Raw genomic sequence first — 10,725 nt, 5'->3', positions numbered from 1 at the left:
TGTTTTTACCTTGTTTTTCAATTTGAAATTAGCAGACTCTACAACTTGAGCAAGAGGTCAACCAGTGTTTTGTTTTGTTCTTTTCCTAGGGCTTGAAATCAGTACCTCCTCACTGTTAGAGCTGGTGATCTTTGTTTTACTTTTGTTGTTATGCTTAATTCAAAGAAAGTGTTCAAGTAGAGCCACAATTGGATTGCTGGGATGTTTTGTTACTTTTTTTTTTTTTATTACATTCCTAACAGGGCTTCATTCCTTGAGCCACAGCTCCACTTCTGCCAGTCTGCCAATCTTTCCCTCTTTCTTTCTTTCTTTCTTTCTTTCTTTTCTCTCTCTCTCTCTCTCTCTCTCTCTCTCTCTCTCTCTCTCTCTCCTCTCTCTCTCTCTCTCTCTCTCTCTTTCTTTGTGGAAGCTCTGGGCCTTGAACTGGGGCATGGACATTTTGTGTGTTTTTTTTTGTTGTGTTTTTTTTTTTTTTTTGCCAGTCCTGGGGCTTGGACTCAGGGCCTGAGCACTGTCCCTGGCTTCTTTTTACTCAAGGCTAGCACTCTGCCACTTGAGTCACAGCGCCACTTCTGGCCATTTTCTATATATGTGGTGCTGGGGAATAGAACCCAGGGCCTCATGTATAAGGGGCAAGCACTCTTGCCACTAGGCCATATCCCCAGCCCCACATGGATACTTTGTTTCAGTTTCTTTTTTCCCCCCACAAGGTTAACAGGCTCTACTACTTGAGTCACAGCTCAACTTCTGTCTGTTTTTTTTTTTTTTTTTTTTTTTTTGTGGTTAAAAGGAGATAAGAGTTCCATGGAAAGCCTAGGGCACTAAGGACAGGCTTGAAATCTGAAGATTGCGTTTCAAAGCCAGCCTGTGCAGGAAAGTCCATGAGACTCTTATCTCTAACCACCAACAAGACAGAAGGTAGTAGAGCTTTACTCACGCACCAAACACCCTAATGTCAAGTCCACCCCAGGCACTCACTAAAAAATGTCTCATGGACTTTTCTGCCCAGGCTGGCTTCAAACCGCAATCCTCAGATTTCAGCAACTTGAGTAGGTAGGATTACAGATTTTGAGCCATAATTTAAAAATCTTTAAAATGTCTCTCTCTTTTATCATCTTCCTTTTCATCTATTTTATTGTTCTTTTTTTCTCTTCTTCTTCTGTAGGTCAGTTCCTGTGATGTTAGAACATAGCCACTTACTCTCTGTTTTGTTTTGTTTTTTTTTTTTTTTTTACCTTGTTTTTCAATTTGAAATTAGCAGACTCTACAACTTGAGCAACAGGTCAACCAGTGTTTTGTTTTGTTCTTTTCCCAGGGCTTGAAATCAGGACCTCATCACTGTTAGAGCTGGTGATTTTTGTTTTGCTTTTGTTGTTATGCTTAATTCAAAGAAACTGTTCAAGTAGAGCCACAATTGGGTTGCTGGGATGATTTGTTACTTTTTTTTTTTTTTTAATACAATCCTAACAGGCTTCATTCCTTGAGCCACAGCTCCACTTCTGCCAGTCTGCCAATCTTTCCCTCCTACTTTCTTTCTTTCTTTCTTTTCTCTCTCTCTCTCTCTCTCTCTCTCTCTCTCTCTCTCTGCTCTCTCTCTCTCTCTCTCTCTCTCTCTCTCTCTCTCTCTCTCTCTCTCTCTTTCTTTTGTGGAAGCTCTGGGCCTTGAACTGGGGCATGGATATTTTGTGTGGTTTTTTTGTTGTGGTTTTTTTTTTTTTTTGGCCAGTCCTGGGGCTTGGACTCAGGGCCTGAGCACTGTCCCTGGCTTCTTTTTGCTCAAGGCTAGCACTCTGCCACTTGAGTCACAGCGCCACTTCTGGCCATTTTCTATATATGTGGTGCTGGGGAATTGAACCCAGGGCCTCATGTATAAGGGGCAAGCACTCTTGCCACTAGGCCATATCCCCAGCCCCACATGGATACTTTGTTTCAGTTTCTTTTTTCCCCCCACAAGGTTAACAGGCTCTACTACTTGAGTCACAGCTCAACTTCTGTCTGTTTTTTTTTTTTTTGTGGTTAAAAGGAGATAAGAGTTCCATGGAAAGCCTAGGGCACTATGGACAGGCTTGAAATCTGAGGATTGCGGTTCAAAGCCAGCCTGTGCAGGAAAGTCCATGAGACTCTTATCTCTAACCACCAAAAAGACAGAAGGTAGTAGAGCTTTACTCACGCACCAAACATCCTAATGTCAAGTCCACCCCAGGCACTCACTAAAAAATGTCTCATGGACTTTTCTGCCCAGGCTGGCTTCAAACCGCAATCCTCAGATTTCAGCAACTTGAGTAGGTAGGATTACAGATTTGAGCCATTATTTAAAAATCTTTAAATGTCTCTCTCTTTTATCATCTTCCTTTTCATCTATTTTATTGTTCTTTTTTTCTCTTCTTCTTCTGTAGGTCAGTTCCTGTGATGTTAGAACATAGCCACTTACTCTGTTTGTTTTTTTTTTTTTTACCTTGTTTTTCAATTTGAAATTAGCAGACTACAACTTGAGCAACAGGTCAACCAGTGTTTTGTTTTGTTCTTTTCCTAGGGCTTGAAATCAGTACCTCCTCACTGTTAGAGCTGGTGATTTTTGTTTTACTTTTGTTGTTATGCTTAATTCAAAGAAAGTGTTCAAGTAGAGCCACAATTGGATTGCTGGGATGTTTTGTTACTTTTTTTTTTTTTAATACAATCCTAACAGGCTTCATTCCTTGAGCCACAGCTCCACTTCTGCCAGTCTGCCAATCTTTCCCTCTTTCTTTCTTTCTTTCTTTTCTCTCTCTCTCTCTCTCTCTTTCTTTTGTGGAAGCTCTGGGCCTTGAACTGGGGCATGGATATTTTGTGTGGTTTTTTTGTTGTGGTTTTTTTTTTTTTTTTTGGCCAGTCCTGGGGCTTGGACTCAGGGCCTGAGCACTGTCCCTGGCTTCTTTTTGCTCAAGGCTAGCACTCTGCCACTTGAGTCACAGCGCCACTTCTGGCCATTTTCTATATATGTGGTGCTGGGGAATTGAACCCAGGGCCTCATGTATAAGGGGCAAAGCACTCTTGCCACTAGGCCATATCCCCAGCCCCACATGGATACTTTGTTTCAGTTTCTTTTTTTCCCCCACAAGGTTAACAGGCTCTACTACTTGAGTCACAGCTCAACTTCTGTCTGTTCTTTTTATTTATTTATTTTTTGGTGGTTAGAAGGAGATAAGAGTTCCATGGAAAGCCTAGGGCACTACGGATAGGCTTGAAATCTGAGGATTGCGGTTCAAAGCCTGCCTGTGGAGGAAAGTCCAGGAGACTTAGCTCTAACCACCAAGAAGACAGAAAGTAGTAGAGCTTTGCTTATTAGCAAATCAGGCTAAGTTCACGCCCACCCCCGGCACTCACTAAAATATGTCTCATGGACTTTTTTTGCCCAGGCTGGCTTTGAACCAAGATTCTCAGATTTCAGCGACTTGAGCAGGAAGGATTACAGATTTGAGCCATAATTTATTAATCTTTAATTGGTGCTCTCTTTTTTCACCTTCCTTTTCATCTATTTTATTGTTTCTTCTTCTTCTTCCTCTTCTTCTTCTTCTTCTTCTTCTTCTTCTTCTTCTTCTTCTTCTTCTTCTTCTTCTTCTTCTTTTTCTCTCCTCTGGCCTGATGTATGGACATACCCATGTATCCTCATGTTTCTTTGTTTTTTGTTTTTGCATTGTTTTTCAGTTTTAAATAGGCAGACTCTACAACTTGAGCCACAGGTCAACCACTGTTTTGTTTTTGTTCTTTCTTAGGGCTTGAAATCAGTACCTCATCACTGTTCAAGAGCTGGTGGCTTTTGTTTTGCTTTCATTGTTATGCTGAATTCAAAGAAGGTGTTCAAGTAGAGCCACAATTTGAGTGCTGGGATGTTTTGTTACTTTTTTTTTTGTTAGCCCTAAATGTGTTTGGTTTTGTTTGTTTTTTTGCTAGTCCTGGGGCTTGAACTCAGTGCCTGAGCACTGTCCCTGGCTTCTTTTTGCTCAAGGCTAATACTCTACCACTTGAGCCACAGCACCACTTCTGGCTTTTTCTATATATGTGGTGATGACGAATCGAACCCAGGGCTTCATGTATATGAGGCGAGCACTTTTACCACTAGGCCATATTCCCAGCCCATTTTTTTAAAAACACAGGGCTAGCAGGCTTTACTCCTTGAGCCACAGCTTCACTTTTGCCTGTCTGCCTGTCTTTCTCTCTTTGTTTTCTTTCTTTCTTTCTCTCTATTTCTTCCTTTCTTTCCATCTTTCCTTCCTCGCTTTCATTTTCCTTCTTTCTCTTTATCTCTTTCTTTTTTCTCTTTCTCTTTCCTCTTCATGTCTTTCTGTCTCTCACTTTCTTTCTCCTTTGTTTCTCTTTCTCTCTATCCTCTTTCTTTCTATCTATCTATCTATCTATCTATCTATCTATCTATCTATCTTTCTTTCTTTCTTCCTACCTTCTTTCCTTCCTTTCTTTCTTTCCCTCCCTCCCTCCCTCTTTCTTTATTTCTCTCTCTCTCTCTTTATTTTCTTTGTGGAAGCTCTGGGTCTTGAACTCAGGGCATGGCTACTTTGTCACAGTTTCTTTTTCCCCCCACAAGGCTAGCAGGCTCTACTACTTGAGTCACAGCTCAACTTCTGCCTGTTTTTCTTTCTTTATTTCTGTTCTTTTCTTTTCTTTCTTACCTCTCTTTTTCTTTCTTTCTCTTTCTCTCTTTCTCTTTCCTCTTTGTACGTGTCTCTGTCTCTCACTTTCTCTCTTTTTCTTTCTATTTCTCTCCTCTTTCTGTCTCTCTCTGTGTCTCTTTATCTCTCTTTTTTATTCTTTCTTTCTTTCTTTCTTTCTTTCTTTCTTTCTTTCTTTCTTTCTTTCTTTCTTTCTTCTTCTCTTTCTTTCTGGTGGTTAATAGGAGATAAGTGTCCATGAGAAGCCTAGGTCATTTCCACAGTGTCTGAAATTCTGAGGATTGCAGTTTGAAGCCAGCCTGGGCAGAAAAGTCCATGAGACTCATCTCCATTAACCACCAGTAGACAGAGAGAAGTAGAGCCTAGTCTTGAGTAGAACACCACAAGTTCAATCCCACCCCTGGTACACACAAAAACGGGTCTCATGGACTTTCCTGCCCAGGCGGGCTTCAAACTGCAATCCTCAGATTTCACCTACAAGGAGCAGCTTACATTATAGATGTGAGTCTCTATTTAAAAAACTTTAATTGGCTCTTCTTTGCCTTCCTTTTCAGTTATTATTCTTGGGGTTTTTTGTTGTTCGTGCAGTTTTTGTGGCTTGTTACTAAAGGCCTGTACACTCTCCTTGAAGTTTCTCTCACTCTGTCTCTGTCTCTGTGTCTCTGTTTCTCTGTCTTTACTGCAGACCTCACACCTTGAGCCATAGTTCAAAAATATTTTTTTTGCCAGTCCTGGACCTTGGATTCAGGGCCTGAGCACTCTCCCTGGCTTCTTTTTGCTCAAGGTAGCACCACTCTACCACTTGAGCCACAGCACCACTTCTGGTTTTTTCTATATATGTGGTGCTGGGTAAACGAACTTCCCTGGCTTCATGTATACGAGGCAAGCACTCTACCACTAGGCCATATTCCCAGCCCATCAACATTTTATTTCATTGTATTTTTGGAAGTTCTAGGGCTTGACCTCAGGGCATAGTCTCTCTCTCTCTCTCTCTCTCTCTCTCTCTCTCTCTCTCTCTCTCTCTCTCTCTCTGTGTGTGTGTGTGTGTGTGTGTGTGTGTGTGTGTTTGTGTGTTTCTGTCAGGGCTAGCAGGCTCTACTACTTGAGCTCAACTTCTGCCTGGATTTTTTTGCTTGTTTGTTTTTGGTGGTTAATAGATGAGTCCCAGGAGTAGTCAAGGGCACTACAGAGAGGCTTGCAATCTGAAGATTATGGTTGGAGGCCAGCCTGGACAGGAAAGTCCATGAGACTCTTATTTCCAGTTAACCACGAATAGACAGGAAACAGTAGAGCTCTAGCCTTGAGGGCCTCAAGTTCAAGCCCACCCCTGGCACTCACTAAAAAATGTCTCATGGACTTTCCTGCCCAGGCTGGCTTCGAACCGAAATACCTCAGATTTCAGCGACTTGAGCAGGTAGGATTACAGATTTGAGCCATAATTTATAAATCTTAAATTGGCTCTCTTTTCTTTCACCTTCCTTTGCATCTATTTTATTGTTCTTTTCTACTCTTCTTCTTCTTTAGTTCAGTTCCTCTGGCCTGATGTTAGAACATAACCACTGACCCTCAGTTTTTTGTTTTATTTTGGCATTGTTTTTCAATTTGAAATGCAGAATCCACAACTGGAGCCACGGGTCAACCACTGTTTTGGTTTTGTTTGTTTTTGTTCTTTCGCTAGGGCTTGAAATCAGTACCTCATCACTTTTCAAGAGTTGGTGGTTTTTGTTTTGCTTTTGTTGTTATGCTTAATTCAAAGAAGGTGTAGAAGTAGAGCCAGAATTGGATTGCTGGGATGTTTTGTTACTTTTTTTTTTAATACAAGGCTAGCAGGCTCCACTTCTTGAGCCACAGCCCCACTTCTTCCTGTCTGCCTTTCTCTTTCTCTCTCTCTTTCTTTCTTTCCTTCTTTCTTTCCTCTTTTTCTCTTTTTTCTTTCTCTTTCCTCTCTTTTCCTGTATCTTTCTCTCTGTTTCTCACTTTCTCTCTCTTTTCCTTCTCTTTCTCTCTTTCCACTTTCTGTGTCTCTCTGTCTCTCTTTCTCTCTCTTTTTTCTTTCTTCCCTCTCTTTATCTTTTTCTTTCTGTCTCTTTCTCTCTATTTCTATTTGTCTTTCTCTTTCCTCTTTCTTCCTGTATCTTTCTGTCTGTCTCACTTTCTCTCTTTTCTTTCTCTCTTTCTATATCTCGTTTTCTCTCCTCTTTCTGTCTCTCCCTTCCTTCCTTCCTTCCTTTTCTTTCTTTCTTTCTTTCTTTCTTTCTTTCTTTCTTTCTTTCTTTCTTTCTTTCTTTCTTTCTTTCTTTCTTTCTTTCTTTCTTTCTTCCTCTTTCTTTCTGGTGGTTAATAGATGAGAGTCCATGAGAAGCCTAGGGCACTTACACAGTGTCGGAAAATCTGAGAATTATGGTTTGAAGCCAGCCTGGTCAGGAAAGTCCATGAGACTCATCTCAATTAACCACCAATAGACAGACTGAAGTAGAGCCTAACCTTGAGCAGAACACCACAAGTTCAATCCCATCGCTGGCACACACAACAATGAGTCTCATGGACTTTCCTGCCCAGGCTGGCTTCGAACCGTGTTACTCACATTTCACCTACAAGGAGCATCTTACATTACAGATGTAAGTCTCTATTTTATTTATTTTATTTTATTTTTTAGGGAACCAAAGATTAGCTTTAATGTAGCAATCTGGAGGTTGAAGGGATAATCACACGTCCTCCTATTGCAGTAGAAAAAACTATTTTGTTTTTAACAAAATGACAAAAAGGAAATAAAGCAAATGTTAAGGGAACATCTGTCACCTCCCATGCCTATCAGAAAAATATTAAATCTTTTAGTGAATCTATTTTAAAAACCTTACTTAGATCTTCTTTGTCTTCCTTTTTAGTTATTGTTCTTACGTTTTTGTTTTGTTTTTGTTAGTGCAGTTTTTATGGATTGTTACTAAAGGCCTGGCCACTCTCCTTGAAGTTTCTTTCTCTGTGTCTCTGTCTCTGTCTCTGTGTTTCTCTGTCTTTACAGCAGACCTCACACCTTGAGCCATAGCTTAACTTTTTTTTTTTTGCCAGTCCTGGGGCTTGGACTCAAGGCCTGAGCATTGTCCCTGGCTTCTTTTTGCTCAAGTCTAGCACTCCTCCACTTGAGTCACAGAACCACTTCTGGCTTTTTCTATATATGTGGTGCTGGGGAATCGAACCCAGGGCCTCATGTATAAGAGGCAAGCACTCTACCACTAGGCCATATTCCCAGACTTGCAACTTATTTTTAAATTGTATTTTTGGAAGTTCTAGGGCTTGAACTCTGGGCATAGCCACTTTCTCTCTCTCTCTCTCTCTCTCTCTCTCTCTCTCTCTCTCTCTCTCTCTCTGTGTGTGTGTGTGTATGTGTGTGTGTGTGTGTGTGTGTGTGTGTGTGTGTTTCTCTCAGGGCTAGCAGGCTCTTCTACTTGAACTCAACTTCAGCCTGGATTTTTTTTTGTTGGTTTTTTTGTGGTTAATAGATGAGTCCCAGGAGTAGTCAAGGGCACTACAGAGAGGCTTGAATTCTGAGGATTGTGGTTTGAGGCCAGCCTGGACAGGAAAGTCCATGAGATTCATCTCAATTCACCACCAATAGACAGGAAGTAATAGAGCTCTAGCCTTGAGCAAAACACCTCAAGTTCAAGTTCAAGCCCACCCCTGACACTCACTAAAAAATGTCTCATGGACTTTCCTGCCCAGGCTGGCTTCAAACCACTATCCTCAGATTTCACCCACCATGAGCAGCTTAGATTACAGGTAAGAGTCTCAATTTTAAAATCTGTGATTGGCTGTTGTTTGCCTTTCTTTTAATTTCTTCTTCTTCTTCTTCTTTTTGTTGTTTGTTGTTGTTCCTGCAGGTTTTATAGCTTATTACTAAAGGCCTGGCCACTCTCCCTGAAGTTCTTTGTTCTCTGTCTTTTTAGAGCAGGCTTCACACCTTGAGCCACAGCTCAAGTTTGTGTGTGTGTGTGTGTGTGTGTGTGTGTGTGTGTGTGTGTGTGTGTAAGTTCTAGGACCTGAACTCAGTGCATAGCCACTTGGTCTTATATATTTATTTATTTTTTATCTTCCTCATTGCCAGCAGGTTCTACTTTTTTTTTAAACCAAAGCTCAACTTCTGTCTCTCTCTCTCTTTTGTTTTTTGGTGGTTAATAGGAGACAAGAGTCCATGGGAAGCCCAGGGCACTACAGAGCAACTTGAAATCTGAGGATCGTGGTTCGAAGCCAGCCCGGGCAGAAAAGTCCATGAGACTCTTATCTCAAAGAGTAAAACCACCGGGCTGGGGATATGGCCTAGTGGCAAGAGAGCTTGCCTCGTATACATGAGGCCCTGGGTTCGATTCCTCAGCACCACATATACAGAAAACGGCCAGAAGTGGCGCTGTGGCTCAAGTGGCAGAGTGCTAGCCTTGAGCAAAAGGAAGCCAGGGACAGTGCTCAGGCCCTGAGTCCAAGGCCCAGGACTGGCCAAAAAAAAAAAAAAAAAAGAGTAAAACCACCAAGAGGCAGAAAGTTGTAGAGCTCTAGCCATGAGCAAAACACAGCAAGTACAAGGCCAAGACTGGTACTTACTAAAACAAATCTCATGGACTTTCCTGCCCAGGCTGGCTTTGAACCACAATCCTCAGATTTCAGCAATCTTAACATGTAGGATTACAGTTGTGGGCCATGATTTAAAAAGTCTTTCGTTGGCTCCTCTCGTCTTTACCTTCCTTTTCATTTATTGTTTCTTGTTTTTATTTCATATATACCTATATATGTATATGTGTGTATACATACACACACACACACACACACACATATATATATATAGTTTTTGTTCTGTGTGTTGTTGTTAGGGCCCAGTCACTCACCTTCAGTTTTTTACTTTTTTTTTTGTCAGTTGTAGTTGTGGGGCTTGAACTTAGTGCCTAGGCGCTGTCCCTGAGCTCTTCTGCGCAAAGATAGCCATCTGCCACTTTGAGCCACAGTGTCATTTCCAATTACTTGGAGATAAGAGTCTACTGAGGACTTTTCATCCCAGGCTGGCTTTGAACTGTGATCCTCAGATCTCAGTCTCCTGAGTAGCTAGGATTACAAGCTGAGCCACTGACTCCTGGCTCATTGTTTTAGATCAAAACTAACAGGCTCTACAACTTGGGCCACACTGTTTCATTGTCCATGTGTTTTTTGGTTTCTTTCTTTTTTTTTGTTCAAAGGCAGAAGGAACAAAAACTCAACTCCTGAGTTGTTTTGGGGGAGTGGGTTTGAAGTGAAGGTCTGGTGAGGCTCCCTGAGGTGTTTTCTTTGTTTTGTTTTCGTTTTTTATTTCAAAGCCAGCACACTGTACTACTTGAGCCTCAGCTCAACTTAAGCCTTTTGTTTTCTGGTGGTTAATAGAAGACAAGAGTCCATGGGAAGCCTAGGACACTACACAGTATCCTAAAATCTTAGGATTAGAGTTCGAAGCCAGCCTGGGCAGGAGAGTCCTTGAGACTCTTATCTCCAATTAACTACCTAGAGGCAGGAAGTAGAGCTCTAGCTTTGAACAAAACACTTCAATGTCAAGCCCACCCCTGACACACAGGAAAATAAGTCTCATGGAGTTTCCTGCCAAGGCTACCTTCGAACTGCAATCCTTCGATTTCAGCAACTGGGAGCAGCTTGTATTACAGGTATATCTAGATTTAAAAACCTTTAGTTGGCTCTTCTCTTCTTTTACCATCATTCATCCATTTATTTTGGTGTGGGTTCTCCTGCTTGCTTTTAGAGCCTGGCCAATCTTGCTGAAGTCTAGCATGCTCTGACTTTAGCCACAGCTCCACTGTGTGTGTGTGTGTGTGTGTGTGTGTGTGTGTGTGTGTGTGTGTGTCAGTGTGAGTGCTGGTAAATAACAGATAAGGGTTGTATGCTAGTGTATGCTACCACAGAGTCCTGAATTGTGCTGATCTTGATTCAATGTCAGCTGGTAAGAAAAGTCCACGAGAGTCTCATTTCCAGTTAACCTCCAAGAGACCAGAAGTGGTTGAGAGCTGCCTTTGAGCAGAAACCTGTAGTTCAATCC

The sequence above is a fragment of the Perognathus longimembris genome, chromosome 25, assembly GCF_023159225.1.
Source record: "Perognathus longimembris pacificus isolate PPM17 chromosome 25, ASM2315922v1, whole genome shotgun sequence".
Taxonomy (NCBI): domain Eukaryota; kingdom Metazoa; phylum Chordata; class Mammalia; order Rodentia; family Heteromyidae; genus Perognathus; species Perognathus longimembris.
Note: the sequence above shows the minus strand (reverse complement) of the source record.